General features: G+C 39.1%; 1 protein-coding gene across 2 annotated transcripts in view; it reads left to right on the top strand.

Annotated features, from left to right (window-relative positions):
• PAWR (pro-apoptotic WT1 regulator) overlaps nt 1-23,170 on the top strand; it is a 125,232-nt gene that overhangs the window by 54,731 nt on the left and 47,331 nt on the right. The window lies entirely within an intron of this gene.

The raw sequence follows: 23,170 nt of genomic DNA, 5'->3' as shown, positions 1-23,170 counted from the left end.
GCTTTGAGTTCACTGCACCTTGGTGCAGTGTTTGGGAACCATCTTCCATATTTTAGAATTATTAGGGATAGGATGTGTAAACTCACATCTATTTAAGATCTAAGAGAATTTTAATCCTAATTTTAGTTTAGACTTCAAGTAAGTTGTTGTTTCTTTAACCATGTTTTTAATCTTTAAAGTGACAATATTTTTACAAATAAAATAACAAAAATACAAAGCTTCCTTTTTGTATACAAAGCTCACAGACTTTTGAAAAGTGAATCATTGATATAAGTAAAAGTTGTTTTTTTTAAATCTTTCTGAAGAAAGGCACTGTTTAAATGCCAGTTATTTAATAAAGGAAATAGGAAAACAGTGAAGTATGGAGAAATGGAATTTTTTACCCAGTGTCCTATTTAAATCTTTCATGTGATTTGTCAATAGTAAACGTGTTCTGAACACTGAAGGAAGGTATATAAATGAATACTTCATGTTCATAATTGTTAGACATATGATTTGATCTGAATTATGTAATGGGAAAGGCATATTATTCTTAAAAAGGCTTTTAAAAATTTTCTGTAGATATTTTGTTTTCTCCTTTATTATGAAAGTCTTGTTCAGTTCTTCTGACACATGAGATCAAGAACTTTGGATCCTTTTAAAATAAACGAAAACTCAATGATACGGGGTTTTGGCAATTTCAACAAATCATAAATTTCAATCACAAAGGAAAGAAACCACATAATAAGCACATTTATACTGAAAAGAATGTTTTCCTGTCTCAATAACCATTTTGTGTTAATGTTCATTGATTCAGATGTGTCAAGTCAAAGTAGTGTTTATTATCCTACCATTTGCTTTCATACTAAATTGTCTCAATTTATAGCAAAGCATGAACACAAATAAAATAGTAGACCAAAATTGGTCCCCTTTTAATCATGTACTGTGTGTGTGTGTGTGTGTGTTTTAATCAGGGGATATTTTTCCTTTGATTTTTAGAGAGAGTGGAAGAGAGAGGGAAAGACAGAGAGGAATATCGATGTGAGAGAAGCTCATTAATTGGCTGCCTTGTGCACTTGCCCCTACTAGGACATGGGCCAGGGAGGAGCCTGCAACTGAGGTACATGCCCTTGATTGGAATCAAACCCTGGACCTTTCAGTCTGCAGGCTGACACTCTATCCACTGAGCCAAACTGGCTAGGGCATGATCATGTACTGTTAATCAGTATAGTGCCATTGAAATATTTTTCATATGGTTAAGACCCCAACCATGCATTTAGATACTGCTTTATTTTTGCTTGTGTACATTCTGATATTCCTTGATAGTTGAGTAAAGTGGGTAAACATTTAAGAATATGTTTTTTACCTAACTCTAGCTTACTCTGTGCTTCCACTTTCCTCTTTATAGATCGGAGCCACAAAGATGATAAGCCCTGAAGGAGCTGACTACTCCAATTGTTTTTTAATATCTAGTGTTTAGAGTAGGTAGTCTATGTAAATGATATTTTTTTATGAAGGTTTTTTTGGGGGGAGGAAGGAGATAAAATTTTGTAAAAATTTATTGTTTAACAGAATCAATTGGTTTCGAAAACCACCTCTTGAACTACTAAAATTCCTGGTAATTATATGGGCCCTGTAAGCTTTGAAAAGTTTTAAAATTATGTATTTGTCTACTTCAAATAGTATTTAAATGCTTATTCAGGGGGAGCTGGACATTTTATTCATAAGATTTTCTTGCTTTCTACTTTTATGAGTTGTAGCACCAGCCGAAGTCTGTGTTACTTCTTAAACTAGCAGTTTGTATCTTTATACCTTCTTAGAATGTTATTTTGGTTCAAGTAATCTGCAGGGTATCTAACTGAAAGCAGTTACGAGTTAAGAGTGCTATATCCTAGCCCTGGCTGGTGGCTCTGTTGGTTGGAGCATTGTTCGGTACACCAAAAGGTGGTGGGCTTGATTTCCAGTCAGGGCACATGTGTATATGGGTTCGATCTCCTGTTGGGGTGTGTGCAGGAGGCAAATCGATGTTTCTCTTTCTTCTCCCCCGCCCCTGCTTATTCTCTCTAAAAACAGCAGCCACATAAGGATTAGGGGCACAAATATAGTTTAATGTTAGCCAATGAAAGTTAAAGTAAAATGAATCTACCGTTTAATGATGGGTGTTATATAAGACAAAATGGAGATTACATTTTTAGTTTTCTTTTTACTTTCTTTGCTGTCCATCCACTACTAGTGCAATTTACTTATTCCCCTTAACCTGAGACTCTCAGATACATAAGGAAAAGACCCTTGGTGGGTGGGGAGCAGGCTAGGCTAAAGTAAATTAGTTTACTTGTTTAGTTGTTCATTCATTTCCTTAATATTTACGTACCTTTAGTGCGCCAGCCTCTGTGCTAAATGCTAGCTCGCATTCAAGATCAGTTTTAGTCTGTTTTATATAGATAGATACTTTTACTTTTTGGGAGGGGAATTATTCTTAAAAATGAAAGTATGTATTAGAATGAATGATTTTTTGTGATAAGTTCAAGTTTAAATTATTTTCAGAATGAGTGTATGAGGTATAAGGGAAAGGATATGCTAGGGGACAAGGAAATTTAAACAGAAATATAAAACATCTTGAGGGGCTAGATCAAGCATGTCAAACTCAAAGGCTAACACGGGTCAAATAAGGTTTAAGTTTATGTGGACTGCAAAAAAAAAAGCTTCAATTTTCATAGAAACGTAGGTTTATTTCTATAGAGACATGCTGAATACAAAGGGCTGAAATAAATGAGTAATCGTTAACATAAATTAATAGAACATTTTAATAATTAATATTTTTTCTTGAACATTAACTTATCAGACACTGAATAACTGCACAAATTAATAAGCGTAACACAAATAAACCTACTTTTCTTGTTCTCTGAAAGCGAAATAGTTCCTGTTGTGCCTACCAAACAAGTCAGTCCAAGACTAATGATGTGGCCATCGGCTGCTAAAATATTCGCTGCTAGTATTAGTGGAGAGAAATGGTGCACCTGTGGGTAAGGCGAGTAAGGGAAATGAATGCAACACGATTATAGTGATCAGTCATTATCGAATATTGTAGTTCGTTATTAATAATTATGTATAACAGGATATTGTAAAAATTAAGTTATGAAATTTTTATTAAAACGTTTCTTATATACCGTTATATTGGCTGGGCTGCAAAAATATTTGTTGTGGGCCACACGTGACCCGGGGGCTGCGAGTTTGACATGCTTGGGTTAGATCCGTGGTCAGCAAACTGCGGCTCGCGAGCCACATGCGGCTCTTTGGCCCTTTGAGTGTGGCTCTTCCACAAAATACCACAGCCTGGGCGAGTCTATTTTGAAGAAGTGGCATTAGAAGAAGTTTAAGTTTAAAAAATTTGGCTCTCAAAAGCAATTTCAATCATTGTACTATTGATATTTGGCTCTGTTGACTAATGAGTTTGCCGGCCACTGCGTTAGATGAATGTTTTAAGGGGGAAGACCACTGAAGAGGAACTTTTACAGACACTAAACCAAATGAGGTAGGTCCTCTATAGAAGCTCTGCAGACCTTGTGCTGTGCTTTTAGAAACCTTAGCAGAACTATGACTCTCAATCTATTCTTCTCTCAGGTCCTGTTTCCTATAACCCTCCCTCATTTAGTACTTTCTTTTTAGTAGTAGTGTCAAAATGGTGACTTTTTCTATTGAAAATTCTGGGCAAAGGTGACGGAAGCTGATTTTGTTTCTCCAAGCATAAAGGAGATTCCAGAATAATTTCTCAGTTCTAAAGAATTTAGTGCTATCTAGATTTACTTTTGTTCAAGTATGTATACAAATTACTCTGTCATCATGTTTATCCAAATATTTCTGAATTCTCAGAAAAAGTATATAGCATTGTAGAAACCTCAACATGTGGTAGATTGCATTTGGTTCTGTAATCTCTCTCCCTGCCTCTTCAAATCTCAATAGGTAGTTTGACTATAGGAAATTGTGTTTTTATAAACAAAATTCCCACAAAAACTGCTAAGACGTAACTTACTTTAAAAGTTTCAGGACTTCTGCCTGCAATCCTTATAGACTTGACTTAATTTTAGATTTTCTGAATTTATTAATCACTGCTTTTCACTATTTGGGGGGAGGGACATGAGATTGAGGGTAATTCATACTAATTACTTAAGACATAGGGAAGTTTTGCTTGTTCCATGAAGAAATTAGGCTTTACTGCATTTGTACAGTGTTTCTGAAAACATGCTGCATATAAGAGTTCTTGAAAATCCTATGTTTTTCATTTAGAATCTATAATGAAATTGACTGGGATGAAATGGAAAATAGGAGGTACCAGAAGTTATTCCTGTGTACATGAGGATTTTTCAAATATAGTTTTTAAGCAGAAGGAATGTTTTTGAATAAATGAATAAATCTGGCGTTAAAATTGTTTAAATTTTTTACAGTTTTAGGAAATATTAAATTAGGGAGCATGCATTTGTATTAAGTTTGTGTTGCGTAGGTATTATCTATACTAATAAAAGGGTAATATGCAAATTGGTCATGACACCCTCACAGTAACAACCGAATAGCAGGTTGCGTGGGACGACAAGGCCGGCAGGGGGGTTAGCGAGGGACGACCAAACGACTGACCAGCAGGCTGCGGTGGGGCAACCAGGCCGGCAGGGGGTTAGCGAGGGACGACCAAATGACTGAACAGCAGGCTGTGTGGGGCAACCAGGTCAGCAGGGGGGGCAGTGAGGGGTTACCAGGCTGGCAGAGGGGGGCAGTGAGGGGCGACCAGGCCAGCAGGGGTTGCAGTTGGGGGTGACCAGGCTGGTGGGTGGGGCGCAGTGGGGGCAACCAGGCCGGCAGGGGAGGCAGTGAGGGACGACCAGGCTGGCAGAGGGGGGCAGTGAGGGGTGACCAGGCTGGCGGAGGGGGATAGTGAGGGGCAACCAGGCTGGCAGGGGGGTAGTTGGGGGTGACCAGGCTGGCGGGGGGGGGGCAGTTGTGGGCGACCAGGCTTGTGGGGGGACAGTTGGGAGCAACCAGGCTGGCAGGGGGGGCACTAAGCGGCGACCAGGCCGGCGGGGGGGGGGGCAGCAGTTAGGGGCAACCAGGCCGGCAGAGGGGGGGCAGTTAGGGACGATCAGGCTGGCAGGCAGAGGCAATTAGGGGTGATCAGGCTGGCAGGGGGGGCAGTTCGGGGTGATCAGGCAGGCAGGCAGGTGAGCAGTTAGGAGCCAGCGGTCCTGGATTGTGAGAGGGATGTCTGAAACTGGCAGTTGGACATCCCCTGAGGGGTCCCGGATTGGAGAGGGTCCAGGCTGAGCTGAGGGGACCTCCTCCTCCCTCCCCCCGTGCATGAATTTCGTGCACCGGGCCTCTAGTGTACTAATAAAATGAAAGAATACATAAATAATACTGGATGAGGTTTCTGCCTTTGGGAACCTTAAAATCTAATTAAGCAGATGGGATTTGCAAGCAAGAAAGAAGGAAACAATGCTATATATTATGTAAAACTAGAATGAATTAAAAATTAAGAAACTAAGAATTTATAATCTGAATTTTACATTTGAAATAATCAGACAAGGTTTCATTCAATTAATATTCAATTAATACAAAGTGACTACTATATAGAAGAATTGGATACTGGTTTTGGATTAACATCGAGAAGTAAGAAGAAGATGATTCCATTGACCAAGTAATCTGTACTAGTACCTATAGTATGAAGATGAAATGAAGTAATACAAATAAAATATTAGGATAATACCTAGTACATAAAGTCTAGTAAAAGTTAGCTGTTATTATTACCATGTTTATATGTATGTCTAAATATTCTTTGATGGGAGTTATAATGATGATATGCCATTTACTAAGTGCATCACTCTTCTTAGCTTTTTGTATACATTTAATCCTTAGAATTTTATGGGGCATAGCTATTGTTGTTATCCCTATTTTGCAGATGAGAAAAACTGAAGTATAGAGTGGTTAAATATATTGCCCAAACCTCTAGAAAGTTGAAGAATAACTATCATGGGATTAGATTGTATCATTGGGTGTAGTTAAAGACTGTAAATACTGGTTGGCTTAAATCTGATAACAGTTGAAAGGTACTAAATATATATATCGGGTTGTTTTCATTGATTATATCATTGCTTCTCTAGAAGTGTAATCAATACTTTGTAAAGTATTGAGCTGAACGGGGTATGTTTATTTTCTATCCTCAGTACTTATGCTTAAGAGCCATCATTGATACATTGCAGATAGAATGTATTTTACTTATTTATCAGTTTTGACAGTTCTTTCTGAAGATAGCCTCTTCCCTTATACCAGTGGTCAGCAAACTTATTAGTCAACAGAGCCAAATATCAACAGTACAATGATTGAAATTTCTTTTGAGAGCCAAATTTTTTAAACTTAAACTTCTTCTAACACCACTTCTTCAAAATAGACTCGCCCAGGCTGTGGTATTTTGTGGAAGAGCCACACTCAAGGGGCCAAAGAGCCGCATGTGGCTCGCGAGCTGCAGTTTGCTGACCACGGCCTTATACTAACACTTAGTTTGTTTCCTTAGTATTATTTGTGTGACTCATGTTGAGGAATTTTTATGTTATAAACTAGAATCCCGGCACGGGTACGGTCCCTAGGCCTGGCCTGCGATCAGGGCAATCTTCCCCAGCTGCTCGCAGCTGGCCTTGCCCCCGGTTGCCACCCACCTCCAGTTCCCCATTTGCCATCAGGCAATTGGAGCCTGCCGGCCAGGGAAAGGGACCACGAGGTGGTCAGTGCGCCTCATAGTGACGGTCCAGTGGTCGTTCTGGTCGTTCTGCTGTTAGGGTCAATTTGCATATTACCCTTTTATTATATAGGGTACCCAGGCCTTCTACTCCCAATTACTCGTCATAAAAACAGTCTAATTAGTTGAAACCTGGGTTGTACATAAATTGTGGAAAGAATTTTCATCTAAAACTAGTATGATCCTGGAGTCTTTCTCACTAAATTTGGTAACTTAAAAATATCCAGATGGAAAATAATATTAAAAGATTATTATGTTCAAGCATAATTGTACAATTAATATCCTGCTGGTCAAGACTTGCTTCTGAGTTACCTGTTTGAACAATTAAGGGATATGGGAAGACCTTCCTGCACACTCATTCCAAAAATAACTACACAGCTTGCTGAAAATATTTAATAGTTTTCATATTAGAATTAGACTCACAGCAATAATAAGCTTTAGATTAGTAACAGCTGATATTACAAATTGGTGTCATTTTGAAGTTTTAGGATCTTCATTCTTAGCAAGACCCTTAGCACTTATCTGGAGATCCTTTACATTTCACTCACTTTCATATTTCCTACAATATGTATTGTAAACTTTTAATCTGCCTCACACCCATGACTTCATCCTAAATTTCTACCTCTGATTGTCAGCAGAAGAGCACAACTATTTCTCAGAGAAACTACAGAACCCTCAGAATTCCCTCAATTTCTCTTTACCTGTATAGGGTAAGGCAAAAGTAGGTTTACAGTCAGTATGTGCGTTTATTACTTGATCATTATTATTGTATTTTCCATATAAGCAACTGTAAGCCTACTTTTGCCTCACTCTATATCTAACTTATCTGCATTTAGATCTATCTTAGGAGCCTCCCTACAGTGTTAGGAAAAGAGATTTAGCCTTTGATCTGTACCTTGGTCCTTCCTTTACTCTTGTATATCTCACAAATATTTCATGCTTAACACTAAATTCCTCATCATTTCCCACCTTTTTAAAATGCCTGTGCATGTGGATTATACCATGAGCTAGAAAACTAGGAATCATCTTGTAATTTATTGCTATTGGCTTTCCCTAATCCAGTCAGATCCCACTGTCTGTCCACAGTCCATGTCAACTTCATTTCCTTAGTTCTAACTCATTGCTAACCTATATAGCAACAACTCTGTTATGTGGGCATTGCTGCTGTTCCCATTTTGCAAGATCATACAGCTAATAAATGTCAGTAGTTTTCTCCAAATAATTTTCACGTTAAATTAATTTTTTTTTGAAATAATTATTTTACTGGGAGAATACATTGACTGGGAATGGCCAAGACAGCTTTAAAAATTAATAATAATGAAGGAAACTAGCTACTACTAGATGTACTATTAACATATAATGATAAAATAATATGATTTGGCTATTAATGTAAATAGATGAGTGGAACAGAAAGTTAAAAACATAGCCATATATAAAAATCCTATCTAATAAAGAGGGAATATGCTAATTGACCCTCACGCCATTGCAAAGATGGCGGCACCCACAGCCAATAAGGAGGGAATATGCTAATTGACTGCCCCACCCTCAAAGAGGGCAGCACCCACAGCCAATAAGGAGGGAATATGCTAATTGCCCCACCCTCAAAGATGGCGGCGCCCACAGCCACAAGATGGCAGTGCCCAGTCCCCTCAGCCCTGCTGGGGCGGCAGGCGCGTGGCAAGGCCGGGCCTGCTCTGCACACCTGACTCCGGATTCCCCCAGTCTCCTCAGCCCCCCAGCCACCCAGGGCTGGCCCGAGGCACAGGCAGGCCTCGGATGGCAGCTACCCAGTCGCCCAGGGCCGCCCAAGGTTCAGGTAACCAGGGGCGGCCGAGGCTTGTGCTGCCGGCAGTGGCAGCAGCAGAGGTGTGATGGGGGCATCGCCTTGCCCTGATCGCCGGGTTGCCTCCTGCCCCTGAGGGTTCCCGGACTGTGAGAGGGGGCAAGCCAGGCTGAGGGTCCTCTCCTCCAGTGCATGAATTTTCGTGCACCGGGCCTCTAGTATTATAATAAAGAGAGCATTTAAAAATATTTTTATTGATTTCAGAGAGGTAGGGAGAAGAAGAGAGATAGAAACATCAATGATGAGAGAAAACCAATTACCGGCTGCCTCCTGTATGTCCCACATTGGGGATTGAGCCTCAACCTGGGCATATGTCCTGACTGGGAATCCAACTGAGACCTTCTGGTTCATAGGATGCTTAAACACTGAGCTATGCTGGCCAGGCAAAGATAGCATTTTGAATTGGTGGTGAGGAGATGGGTTTCTCAGAACACCTGGATATGAAACCTAGAGAAAGGTGCTGAACTCCTCTAGGGCAGCTACTCATACAACCCAATGCTAGTGTTGCAGTTCTGGATTTTTCCATGTATATTGCTAGAACATGTGTCTTGTTTTATTAAAAAATCATTAGATTCCAATCTCACTATACAACAAATTAAATATGAAATGAGTTAAAAATGAGATAGTAAAAATTAGAAAGTCTCTGTGTTTATTAGATCTTAAAATGGAAAACACATTTTCTTAACATAAAACCACAGGGAGAAAATCTCAAAAGGAAAACTTAAACAGAATTAAAAAGGTGAACTAGGATAAAAATGGACAATATATGATAACAAAAGTTACTATCTTATAAAGAGCTTTTAGAAATACTAAGGAAATGAACCAATATAAAAATTGAGAGAGGACATCAGTTAAGGAAATGAAGATACATAAAGAAATACCTAAAGCCTAAAAAAGATAACATAAGTTCATCCTGATACTAGGATTCAGTGAAATCATATTTGCCTAATATGTTTAAAGAGAGTTATAAGCCCTGGCCAGGTAGCTCAGTTGGTTAGATTGTCGTCCTGGTACGCCAAGGTTGTGGGTTCATCCCTGGTCAGGTCACATACAATAATCAACCAATGAGTTAATAAATAAGTGGAACAACAAATACCCCCCTTTCATATCAATAAATTAAAAAAATGTTAAGTGAGTTAAAAATAATAATAAGGGTGGAGCAACCATTTTGGAGGAAAATTTGGCAGCATGTTTAAAGAGCATTAAAAAATAGAGATGGATATACAAATTTGTATGAGAGACTATTATGATTATCTATATATCCCACACACAGATACTATTAAACAAATTGTGATGTATTCATAATCTGATAATCATACTATGCAGCTACTAAAATTTTTGTTGAAAACAAGGTGAGGATACAAGTTGAACTCAAAACAGGATGCCTACAGTTCTGTGAATAAAAAAAAAAAAGAAAAGCCTTCTAGTAGAAGGTTTTTATACCAAAGTGATAACAGTTGTTAAGATTGAGGATGATTTCTTATTTATTTTCTTTTTTAAAAGCTTTTTGAATGTACATTAATTTTGTAATTAGGAAAAGATGCCATTTTCTGTTTAAATAAAAAGATCCAAACTATAGTTTTTAAATTATCATATTTCTTGAAATAGCTGAAAGTGAGAGTGCTTGAATATTGGTATTTGGAGAATTTGACACTACTTAGCCCTAGGATCTGATGGGATCTCTACACAGGTAGTTGGATGGGACCATGGTTGAGTCATATCTGATAGTATCAGTGTAGAAGTTTAATGGTGAGGGAGGTGCTTTAAAATTGTGGAAAAATGAAATTCTAGTCAGGGTGTTTTATAATTAGTATTGGAAATTCATACATCTTGATTTACTCTTCTTAAGTTTCTAAACTTTCTAGCTTGTGTGTGTGTGTGTGTGTGTGTGTGTGTGTAACATTTTAAAATCATTGTAGTATAGACAGGCTTTTTTAAGCTACTTAATGAGAGGAGAGAGGTCATTTGTTTATTTTGCTCAATTATTTTCACATAGAGATGCTCATTAATTTGATCTTATTTCAGTTTTCTTTTTGTATAATGGAAAATTTCTTTTGTTTAACCATTTTAAAATACATCTCTTGGCTTAGGAGCAGAAAGGGAAGGTAAGGAAAATCTAGACAGCCTTTGAGTGATGACAGAGTGCTATATGCTAGATAAAGGACTAATGGAGGATGAAAAAAGGGTATAGAGAGGGAGGAAGATAAAGAAGCAGCAGTACTGATAGGATTGACATGGTATTGCAGAAGAAAAATGAGTGGAATGTTGCTTAACTCTCTTAATACCTTTCATGGATATAGTAACTTTCATTTTGGAAAGCACAACCACTTATCCACATTCATGGTTTGTAATTGTATGATCCCCAATAGAGATCTTACTGCCATGGAGCTATATAGTTGTTGTTTTTTTCCTTTTCCCTAAAAGCTTTGCTAAGATTGCTTACTTGATTTTCTTTGTAAATGCAAAGGGCAATCAGAATGCTTTTAGAGCCACATTTATATAATTTATTGAATGTAGATAGAATTAAACGTACTTGGATGTTTCAAGTTTTCATTTCATTTTAGTTCTTTTGTAATTCTGTTCCTCATTTGATTCACATGAAGAAAATGTTTGGCTGTTCCTTGTGTTAGAGCTTTATAAAGTATTTATACTTTGCAAAAAGTTATTGAAAAACTGAAACACCTGAGGAATTTGTGTGGTTTCTTTATATTAAGATCAGATGTGTATATGTTACTAGCCTGAGGTATTTGGATAGAATAGAATATTAAAATTTTTTTGGGGGGGCTCTGAAAATTGAAGGAACTAGCACTTTTTAATGGATTTTATGCACTATTGTCAGTATTGTTTGGAGATGAATCATTTCATTCATTCTTAAGACTCATCATTTATGAAAGAGAACAAATATGAAAAAAGTAAAAGGAATGTGAAGCAATATCTAGCTGAACTCTTCCAAAAACGAGATAGTATACCACATAATTTATCCTATCAAAAAATCGAAGTAGTGAAACTTGGCTTACACATGTATTTTATTAAAAATAAATATAACAATTATTAATGTGTTGAATTTTTATTATATTTTCTTGTTCAGTATGCATCATTTTAGATAAATCATAGTTGTAATGATTATATATTTTTATTAGGTATACCTCTACTGCCCAATAATTCTTATTAATATAGGTATATATTAATATACTTATGTATTAGAAACATTTAAAAAATTGTTAATACAAATTGTGTTGAAAGTAGACAAATGGCACGCTGATTGCTTTTATTGACCTGAGTTTTGTGGAATTCTTATTTATAAAATTGATAGGGAAAGCAGTCATTAAATGGATCCTGTTTAGGTATTTCAGTCTATTAACTTGTTAAATTTTTGCTATATTAAAGACCTTTGCGCTGTAGTAGTAGAAATTTTAGTAGTAGGAAACTACTACCTTATGATTTTCAGGTCAAGTTTATTTGTACATTTTACATACATATCATCATAAGGCTAGTCTTTCAAAAGCAGTGTGTTCTATCTCTCATTTGCTCAAGAAATTAAATGATTGGATGTTTTCTTTGTTTTTAGGACTTCAAGTCCCAAGTCCTCCTTAGCCTCAGTGTCCTTTGTAGTCTTGTCCAGTCAGTCTGGTTTCTCCATTACATGCCCCAGTATTTAGTTCAGTAAACATTTATTGTACATGTACTGTCAAGGCCAGGTTTGTAATAAAAGATTGCTATTGTGATGTGCAGTTTGTTGCCTCAAGCAAGGTCTTAGAGCTTTAAAAACATAGTACAGTGGCTTTCAAAGTTTTCTTTCCGGACTGATAAAAGTGCGTTCAAATACCATGATAGTTTTGCTATTCGTGACGTCCTCTGAGCAACTTTTTTCATATGATTACTAACAACAAAAATATTATATTCCCTGGATTTACAGGGTAATTGTCTTTCTGGAAAAATCTGTGTATATTTAAAAACCCTATAACCACCACCAAACCTGTCTTTTAGTGGTAAAATGTGTTTAGGATGAGATAATTATAGATTTTTTTATCTTCATGACTATTTATTATTACTGTATTTGAATGGGATGGAGTCAGTTCTTTCTTAGAGGGACTAATTTTTTTTATATTGCACGATATCCATTTTATGCTTCTGATCCACAAACCAGTAGCATCCCTTAGTCATTAGTATGCCAGAAAATGCCTCCATAAAATTCCATGCCTCGAACAGAGTGGTATTAACTGAATGAGAAACCTTGGACTAGAACACTGTGGCCAAAGGAGAAACTTGCTCCATAAAGGTAGTCCGAGAAGACACTAACCCTACCACCAGGCCCTAACGTATGGAAGAAATAATAAAAAAAAAAAGCTTCTTGTTGAGGGGGGCTAAAAGGGAAAGAGCTTTTTTCAAGGAGCCAGCTAGGTTTCATTTTGCAGCTGAGGAGGGCAAAAATGTTAATCAGCAGGAATTCCAGAGGGCACAATGGAATGATTTGAAAGGGAGAGGAGGCATGCAGGATAAGGAAATGTACAGAGCACTATGGAAATGAGAGTCTGTACAGTGATGGATGAGACCTGGGAAAGCTTGGTCTGCTGTTAGTGATGGAAAACATAGAAATGAGACCTGATAGAATCCTTCTAGAAAGTCTCTTTAAAATAAATAAAGTGTAAAAATGTTAACATGCACAGAACTATAGTGTAGATGAACCCTTACAAAACTGTCATCCAGCTACAACAATCATCAAACTCATAGCCACTCTTTTCTTCCTGCAACTCCCAGCAATTCTGTGTTCTACAAAGTGACTCAGTATACTCAAAGATAATACGAAACTAAAGTTTCACAAAAAGTGCTCACTGATATTTTGTTTTATTTTTTTTTTTATAAAAATTCACTGCACTATAAAGAACTCAAGAACAGAAAAACAACCCAATTAAAAAGTGGGCAGAAGACCTGAATAGACACTTCTCCCAGGAAGACATACAGATGGCCAATAGACATAAGAAAAATTTCTCAACATCACTAATCATCAGAGAAATGCAAATCAAAACCACAATGAGATACCACTTCACACCTTCAGAATGGCTATCATCAATAAATCAACAAACAACAATTGTTGGTGCAGATGTGGAGAAAAGGGAACCCTTGTGCACTGTTGGTGCAACTACTATGGAAAAGAGTATGGAGGTTCTTCAAAAAATTAAAAATGGAATTATATGAGCCAGCAATTTCACTTCAGGGAATATATCCAAAGAAACTCTAAATAGTAATTAAAAGAATATATGCACCCCTATGTTCATTGCAGTGTTATTTACAACTAGAAGCCCAGTGCATGACATTCATGCACTGGGGGAAGCAGGGGAGTCCCTCAGCCTGGCCTGTGCCCTCTCGCAGTCTGGGGCCCCTCGGGATGTCATGAAGGCAGGAGAGGCTCCTGCCACCGCCACTGTACTCGTCAGCCATGAGCCTGGCTTCTGGCTGAGCGGCACTCCCCTGTGGGAGTGCACTGACCACCAGGGGACAACTCCTGCATTGAGCGTCTGCCCCCTGGTGGCTAGTGCACGTCATAGCAACCAGTCATTCTGCTGTTCTGCCGATTTGCATATTAGCCTTTTATTATATAGGATAGCCAAGATTGGAAGCCACCCAAGTTTCCATCAGTAGACGAATAGATTAAAAAAAGCTGTGGTACATTTACACAATGGAATATTACTCAACTGTAAAAAGGAAGGAAATCTTTATCTTTTATGACAGCATGGATGGACCTAGAAGATATTATGCTAAGTGAAATAAGCCAGTCAGAGAAAGACAAATACCATATGATTTCACTTATATGTAGAATCTAATGAAAAAAAAGGAAACAGACTCAGAGATACAGAGAACAAACTGATAGCTGTCAGGAGAGGGGAATTGGGAGGCTAGGTGAAAAGGTGAAGGGATTAAGCAGCACAAATTGGTAGTTGCAGAATAGCCACAGAGATGCGGATTGAAACATGAAGAATATAGTCAACTAGTGTCCTGGTGCGCGAATTCATGCACAGTGAAAGTGAATTAATTAGAAGAAATATTTTAATATTGCTATTTGCCCTACCCCCTCTCCCCCCCATCACCATTCCCTCCCTCTGCCTGCTGGCACCTGCCTTGGCTGGCCTGGCGCCGCCTGCTCGCTAGCCCGCCCCCTGCCAACTGGTCGTTCTTCCATTTGGTCAATTTGCATATTACCCTTTTATTATATAGGATAATGTTTATTATATAAGGCCTGGGGCCAGACGGGTGCTTGGGTCAATGGGGGGACCACTGTAGAGTGCATAGTATCCCAGCCAATTTGCTGTACATTTGAAACTGGTGTGGAATGGTATTGAATGTAAACTGTGGTTGGAAAAAAAATTCAATACACTAAATGTATTTCATATCTAATAAATAGGTTATACCTGGCAGTTGGAAATTGAATTTAGGATTGTTTTTATACTGCTTAGGTTGTAGTGCCAACTGCACCCCTCAACGACTTGTGTCCTTAAGCCTGTTACTTAATTCTAATCCTCAGATCTCTCTCTATAAAGTAATACATACTGTTTAGGTTTTTATGAAAATTACATGAAGTACCAGATGTTAGTGCTTAACAGTGCCCTAGAAAATATTCAGTTAATAGTAGATGCTATTACTATTGTAAGTGATAGCTGGGGTTTGAATCTAAGTTTAATTGATTCCAAAATCTGAGTTTTTAGTTTGTGATTTTCTAATCTGACGTACACTTTATTGACAATTATGAAGAAAAATCAATCTAGAGATAGCTAATGCGTATTTTCTATCATTCATACATAGTTTTTTCCACTCTATGTGAAATTGCAAACATTTCTCATTTCTTTAAAATAGTTTTAAATAATATTCTACCACTTTGTTCCCTAGAATAAGAAGTGTCATGCTATTTAAAATAAAATATTTATCTAGTTCTAGTTATCTAGTTAATGCAAAGTTAAATTTTATTGCTATTTTAAAAACTTTATTATGGGAATTTCAGTCATACAAAAGGAGAATGGTGTAATAAAGTCCCCCATGGACCCATCCTTCAACCTCAACAGTTGACAATTCCTGGGCAATTTTATCCATGGCAGCACACACTGCCCATTCCATCTCTTATATTTTTTGAAGCAAATATAGATGACATACTATTTTATTCTTAAACATTTAAGTATATATATCTAAAAGATAAGGATATTTTTAAAACAAAAGAATAATATCAGTCTCACACCTAAAAAAATAAAAATTTCTTTTTTTATATATATATTTTTATTGATTTTTTTACAGAGAGGAAGAGAGAGGGATAGAGAGTTAGAAACATCAATCAGCCGCCTCCTGCACACCCCCCACTGGGGATGTGCCCGCAACCAAGGTACATGCCCCTGACCGGAATCGAACCCGGGACCCTTGAGTCCGCAGGCCGACGCTCTATCCACTGAGCCAAACCGGTTTCGGCAAAATAAAAATTTCTTAATCTCAAACTCCTGAGGCTTAATTTCATCATATATTCATTGTTCAAACTGTCTCTTAAGTGATAATTTTAAAAATAGTTTTAAAATAGTTTCTTTATTAAGGACAAAAAGAGGTTAATATGTTGGTATTGATGTCCTTACTCTGAGTTTCATATTTATTAGTTGTAGATACTCGCCATTTGTCTTTATAGTAGAAGCTTGGTTCTATATAAAGGAGAACTAAAAATTGTTTTATCTCTATATATTTTAAAAACATTTTTATTGATTTTTTTTTTTTAGAGAGAGAGGAAGGGAGAAGGATAGAGAGATAGAAACATCAATGAGAGAGAATCATTGATCAGCTGCCTCCTGTACGACCCACACTGGGGATCGAGCCTGAAACCCGGGCATGTCCCCTGATCAGGAATCGAACCAACGACCTTTTGGTTCTTGGGTCGATGCTCAACTACTGAGCAACACCAGCCCGGCTGTTTTCTGTATTTTTAAAGGGTTGTTAAAAAACAAAAACAAAATACCTTATGTAGCTCCAGAAGCCTAAAATATTTGCTTCTTTGTTTTTTGTTTTTTTTTTTATTATAGTTGTTTGAGCCCTGCTTAGGGTGTCCCACTGTCTGAATTTTCATAATTGCAGCACCATGGTGATATCTAATATGTTCTTCTATCCCCTCTAGTTTCTGTAATTTGTAATTGCATGTAGAGGCTTAATCAGATTTAGGTTCAGTCTTTTTTTTTTTTCTTAAACTCATTTCATTTGTTCAGTATCTCAACTATATTTCTTTTTCATATTATTATGGTGTCATTTACATACAATAATATGCAATTATTTAAGAGTGCAATTTGATAAGTTTTGGCAAATGTACACAACTGGGTAAACCACCATGGGAACAGGATATAGAACATTTCCATCACTACTTCTGCCCCTTTCCAGTCAGCCCCCTCACACCCAGCTCCTGAGAACCACTGATCTGCTTTCTGTCCCTCAGATTTCGGTTTCTTTAGAATTTTATATGTGGGCTCATACAGTACATAGTACTCACTTTCTGGCGTTTTTCTTGTAGCAGTAATACTTTTGAGATTTTTTTGATTTTGTTTCTTAGTATTCCATTACATGACTGTACTAGTGCTTGTTAATCTGTTCACCAGTTGATGGTCATTTTGGACTACTCCCGAATATTATGAAAAAAGCTGATTTTTTGGTACAAGTTTTCAGTGAACATGTTTTCATTTCTCTTGGTAATAACTACTAGTAGAATTGCTGGGTCATAATATAAGTGTATACTTACATAAATGTATAAGAAACTGTCAAACTGGTTTCCCACACGACTATATCACTTTTAGTTCCCACCAACAACAGAGGAGATATGCAGTTGTTTCAAATCCTTAATATCACTTGGTAGTCTAGTATGTGTATAGTGATAGTTCATTATGGTTTTAATTTGCATTTCCCTAGTAGCTAATGGTGTTGAGACTCTTCTCTTGTGTTATTTTGCCATCCCTGTATTTTCTTTGGTGGAGTGCCTTCAAATTTTTGCTTGTTTTTAATGATGCACTGAAATTTATCCTGGTATGTGGTGTGTGGAATAAATCCAATGTCATTTTTTAATACAGCTATCCAGTTATCCCCAAACCACATATAAAAAGTCCATCTTTTCCCACTAATGTGAGTTTCTACTTTTATTGTAACTCAACTTGTCTATGTATTTGGATATATTTCTAATTTTTTTATCCTATTCCTATGAATTAGTATTTTGAGTCCTAACAGGACTTTAAAGATATCCTAATTTCCTTTTTATTTAGTTACTTTGTCAGATCTATAGGAATGCTCTGAATAAATTGTTTAGAACATGTTATAGCTTCTCTCTTTTTTTAAAAAAAATACATTTTATTGATTTTCTTACAGAGAGGAAGGGAGAAGGATAGAGAGTTTGAAACATTGATGAGAGAGAAACATCAATCAGCTGCCTACTGCACACCCCCTCCTGGGGATGTGCCCGCAACCAAGGTACATGCCCTTGACCAGAATCGAACCTGGGACCCTTGAGTCCGCAGGCCGACGCTCTATCCACTGAGCCAAACCAGTTAGGGCATAGCTTCTCTTTTTTTTTTTAAACAACATTAGTTGTTTACAATGAAGATCATACTTTTTTTTCAGGGGTTTTATTTGTTAAAATATTAGCGCTCTAAAATGTAATTTTGGGAAAAGCAGAGCTTGGTGAAATTCAGAGATGCTTATTATCATCTCCATTTAAAAGCTGATTTCGTCTGGGTCCGGGTGAGGCCACGCGCCCCTGGGTCTGGGAGAGGCCACGTGCCCCTGGGTCCGGGTGAGGCCACGCGCCCCTGGGTCCGGGTGAAACTGAATCCTGGGTCTGGGCGAGGCCATGTGCCCCTGGATCCGGGTGAGGCTGGGTCCTGGGTCCGGGTGAGGCCGCGCGCACCTGGGTCCAGGTGAAGCTGGATCCCGGGTCCGGGTGAGGCCGTGTGCCCCTGGATCCGGGTGAGGCTGGGTCCCGGGTCCGGGTGAGGCCGCGCGCACCTGGGTCCTGGTGAGGCCACGCGCCCCTGGGTCTGAGAGAGGCCACGCGCCCCTGGGTCCGGGTGAGGCCACGCGCCCCTGGGTCCGGGAGAAGCTGGATCCCGGGTCCGGGTGAGGCCGTGTGCCCCTGGATCCGGGTGAGGCTGGGTCCCGGGTCCGGGTGAGGCCGCGCGCACCTGGGTCCTGGTGAGGCCACGCGCCCCTGGGTCTGAGAGAGGCCACGCGCCCCTGGGTCCGGGTGAGGCCACGCGCCCCTGGGTCCGGGAGAAGCTGGATCCCGGGTCCGGGTGAGGCCGTGTGCCCCTGGATCCGGGTGAGGCTGGGTCCCGGGTCCGGGTGAGGCCGTGCGCACCTGGGTCCAGGTGAGGCCACGCGCCCCCTGGGTCCAGGTGAGACCACGTGCCCCTGCGTCCGGGTGAAGCCGTGCCCCTGGGTCCGGCCGAGACCAAACCAGAGGGAGTCGGACCTGCATTACCACCATTTGTCCACCATCCAGAGCTGAGGGGTCAGTGCCGACATGTACACATAAGGAACTGGTGGACATTGATATTGGGTCTCAAAAGAACTGTTGGTCCAGAAAGAAACTCACTACAGACTGATTCATTTACCTGTCAGCATAACTATTATTGCTCGTCTCACATTCAGTTCTTATAAGTATATCTCTAGTGACACATGATCTCGCTCATCTAGGGGAAATGATGAACAACATAGACTGATGAACAAGAACAGAACCAGAAACAAGGAGGCATCGATCGGACTATCGGGCCTCAGAGGGAGGATAGGGGAGGGTGGGGGGAGGGAGGAGAGATCAACCGAAGGACTTGTGTGCATGCATATGAGCCTAACCAATGGTTAAGTCCAACAGGGGGTTGGGACATACGTGGGGAGGGGTGTGGGATGGGAATGGGGGGATGAGGACAAATATGTGACACCTTAATCAATAAAGAAATTTAAATTAAAAAAATAAAAATAAAAGCTGATTTCATGAAAAAAAAAATAAAAGAAGCTGACTTTATTTCAATTTATACTTGTCAACCCTGTTCTCATGCAACTTTCTAATATAAAAGGAGAGAATGACTTTTACATGTTTACATTTATTTAGAAATAAGAGCTAGGAAGAGAGATAGGGAATTCAGTCCCACATTATTGATACAAGTATTATATAAAATCAATATCTTGTTTTCATTTTTTCCCTCTTAGATATAAAAAGCTTATACTTCACAAAAACTTTAAAAATATTTAGGCTTCTTTCTGGTTCTCCTTTACTAGTACTTATTTAAAAACAACTCTCTCTCTCCCTTAAGGATACCAGTCAGCTATGTGCTTAGAGAATTATTAATCTTTGCAAGAAACAGAAATAGAAAATGTCTTTGCTCACCTTCGTTTATTAACTCAGTTCTTTTTGGTTTTCATTCTTTTCTTATTTCTCACCATTTCTATCAAATTGTTCATCTAGGTATATTTATTCCAGTTACATAAGATAGCTTAAATAATTTCAGGGTGCTTGTTAAAAGAACTGTACAAGTTGCTAGAAGATCTTCAGAGAGAAGTTGTGATTCATCAAATAATCCCTATTCTAAAAGCTGCCTGGGGTGTAACATGCACACACTCCATAAAGATAGTATGTGTAATGAATAGGTTCCCAGTTCAGTGGACAACGGTGTTTTCATGGAAAAGAATATTGAGAATTTTAACTTGGGGTGCCACAGTCCATCTCTCTGATTTTTCTCATCTTGGTAACTCATTCATTTATTTATCAAACATTTACTGAAGAGGTGTTTTTTTCCTTTTAATGTGCTACTGGTAAGGGAGTCTACATTTATTGAGGTTGTGAGAAGGAGGGAAGGTTAGTGTTGAAGGGTTGGGTCTCAGAAATGAAAACAGAGATAACATCCCAGTGCTCAGGGAGTTCATGGCTCCCTGCCTCGACTTTTACTTTTCATCTGTCTACTAGAGGCCCAGTGCACGAAAATCGAGCACGGGTAGGGTTCCTAGGCTTGGCTGGCAATCAGGGCCGATCGGGGCCTTCCGGCTGCTGGCCAGGGCCTCCCTTCCCTGGCTGCCAGCTGCCGGCTGCCGGCTGGGCCTTCCTTTGTTCCACGCCACCCTCTGGTGATCAGTGCACGTCGTAGCGAGCGGTCGAACTCTCGGTCTCCCAGTTGAACTCCTGAGGGGACACTTTACATATTAGCCTTTTATATATATACTGGTGACCCGGGACATGAAATTCGTGCACATTAAATGGGAATTAATTAGAGGAAATATTTTAATATTGCTATTTGTCCTTTCTCTATGATAGAAGTGTCAGAGATGAAAGAAAATTAGTAAAATGTATATGAAAATCTTCCTCCTGTCAGAGTCTAGGTCGCGCCACAGGAACCAGAGTCAAGTCCCTGCTCACCCACCCATGTGTGCCTCGAAATTGCGCGAGACCCAGACCCAGCTGGCCCCACCCGCATTGGGCTAGATCCAGATCCAGCCGGCCCCACCCCCGTCAAGCCCTGCTGGGCAGGGGGCGCGACCTGAGGTCCCCCATGAAGCCCTGCCAGGTGGGGGGCGCAGCCTCAGGTCCCCCAGCCCGGTGCCGGGGTGGGGTGCGCAGCCTAAGGTCCCCTGGCCTGGGCCAGGGCAGGGGGCACACCGGGGCAGGGGGCACAGTCTGAGGTCCCCCATCAAGCCCCACTAGGTGGGAGGTGCGCCCTGAGGTCCCGCGTCAAGCCCTGCCGGGTGGGGGGCACAGCCTCAGGTCCCACGGCCTAGTGCTGGGGCAGGGGACAAGGCCTGAGGTCCCCCAGCCTGGCGCTGGGGCTGGGGGGCACAGCCTCAGGTCCCTGATGATTGCTCATTAAGGCTCGTATCAGAATGAGTAGTCTGTCATAAACCCTTTTTAAAAAGTAATTTTTCTGCAATGTCTTATGTATTTGTGCATCCAGACAGTCCACCCTACTTTCCAAATATATTCTCTTAAGATTTTGATTGACATTTTTTTATTTTATAAGTTGATTTAAGATTATTGACACCTACAATATTAAGTTTTTCTCAATTTAAGAATGGATTTTAATTTATATTTCTCAGTCATTTTATAGTTTGTTTTAATAAAGTTTTAGTTTATTAAGGTTATTTTTTAAATTATATAATCTCATTGGTTATTGATGTTACTTTGGGAAGTTATTTATTTTTGCTTACTTATTGAAAAGCCATCTTAAGTAGCTCTAATAATTCTAAAATATTTTAGGTTATATTCTTGATAAAATCGTATCATTTGAAGTGATGGAGTTTTGCCTTCTTTGTAGTGCTGAAATCTCTTATTTTCTTACCTAGTTTTATCAGACAGTCCTTCCAGAGTGATGTTATTAACTATGTTGATGGTGGACATTAATGTCTTAAATCTAATTTTGCTTTTAAATTTTGTTTATATTTTGCCATTTAACATGATCCTTTATTGGGTTTTGTTTTCCACATAGGAAATATTTTTTATAGGATCAAATTATCTATTATGTTGTTTGACTAGTCTCTTCATTTTTTTGTCCTTGTCTCTCTTAATCTGTACAGTTAATTGCTATATACAGGTTATTTTCTCAAAATCAGTTTGATCATTTTTTACTTATATGCCAGGGAATTGTAGTACTATAACATCTTTCCATGTTATGAAGTGAAAACTACAGAGTTCTCAGGCTATTTATAGTATATGTATATATTATTTTTATGTGATCAGAGCATATGCCTTTCTAATTTTCACCTTGTGAACTGTGAAGGACCTGAGATCTTATCCTGCTTGCAGGCTAACATGTTAGCCTACAATAGTTTTATGGATCCTGGCAGAAGACAGGAGTCTCCTGGGTCAGAGACAAGGACAGCTTATTACTCATAGCAATTGCAGGAGCGACAGTATCATCATTTTTCTTGTACTGGTTATCCAAGCCCCAGTTTCTACAGGTTATATGACTAGGACCAGATGACACCAGTACACACAGTTTCATTACAGGAGAGGACCCTGAACATTATCCTCACCCCTTCCATTCTTTTCCTGACTTTCTCCCCCCATCATTCTAATTTAAGATTCCTTCCAGCTTCCATATCCCCCATTGTGAACCTTGTGTCTGAATGTGCTGCTTATGTACAAGGTTCCTCCTATTCCAGACACTCCAGTGATCCTTCTTGACTTGTACAGTGGCCTCCGTCTTTTTCTCTCTCTCTCTTTAGAGAATTTGTTGTTCTGTTGTCTTTCCTGCCATTCTGTATGATGGTCAGTGTCTTAGTGTTGCAGAGTGCCTGCAGGGATATTGTTTGTTTATTTTTTGTCTTTCATAGAATCCTTTAGGGCAGTGTATTGGTTAGGAATGTGTTCAGTTACAATGGGTGTAATGGATAGAGTTTTGTTTCTGATTATGGGTTATTGTTTTTTCATGTAAAAAGTCTGGAGATAGATACTGCTGATGTTGATTCAGCTTTTTAGCAACACCCTTTCCTGTAAGTTTTTCCATGTGCTCTTCCCACCATCTGAAATTCTCTTTTCTCTATATCTACAGTTCCAGATATTGTCCATCCTTTAAATTATAAGCTCTTCT

The sequence above is a fragment of the Cnephaeus nilssonii genome (assembly GCF_951640355.1).
Source record: "Cnephaeus nilssonii genome assembly, chromosome: 6".
Classification (NCBI taxonomy): Eukaryota; Metazoa; Chordata; class Mammalia; order Chiroptera; family Vespertilionidae; genus Cnephaeus; species Cnephaeus nilssonii.
Note: the sequence above shows the minus strand (reverse complement) of the source record. Positions and strands in the feature narration are given on the sequence as shown.